General features: G+C 44.5%; 1 protein-coding gene across 25 annotated transcripts in view; it reads left to right on the top strand.

Moving 5' to 3' along the window:
* Positions 1-308, top strand: part of Huwe1 (HECT, UBA and WWE domain containing E3 ubiquitin protein ligase 1) — a 200,895-nt gene that overhangs the window by 118,602 nt on the left and 81,985 nt on the right. The gene's annotated exons all lie outside the window — the stretch shown is intronic.

Genomic DNA, 308 nt, shown 5'->3' on the forward strand with positions numbered 1-308 from the left:
GTTCTGGCTATTATAAATAAGGCTGCTATGAACATGGTGGAGCATGTGTCCTTCTTACATGTTGCAATTTTTTTTTGGGGTATATGCCCAGGAGTGGTATAGCCAGGTCTTCCAGTAGTACTATGTCCAATTTCCGATGGAACCGCCAGACTGATTTCCAGACTGGTTGTATCAGTTTGCAATCCCACCAGCAATGAAGTAATATTCCTCTGTCTCCACACCCTCTCCAGCATCGTCTGCCACCTGAGTTTTTTATCCTAGCCAATCTGACTGGTGTGAAGTGGAATCTCAGGGTTGTTTTGATTTGC

This window comes from Mastomys coucha, chromosome X, assembly GCF_008632895.1.
Source record: "Mastomys coucha isolate ucsf_1 chromosome X, UCSF_Mcou_1, whole genome shotgun sequence".
NCBI lineage: Eukaryota > Metazoa > Chordata > Mammalia > Rodentia > Muridae > Mastomys > Mastomys coucha.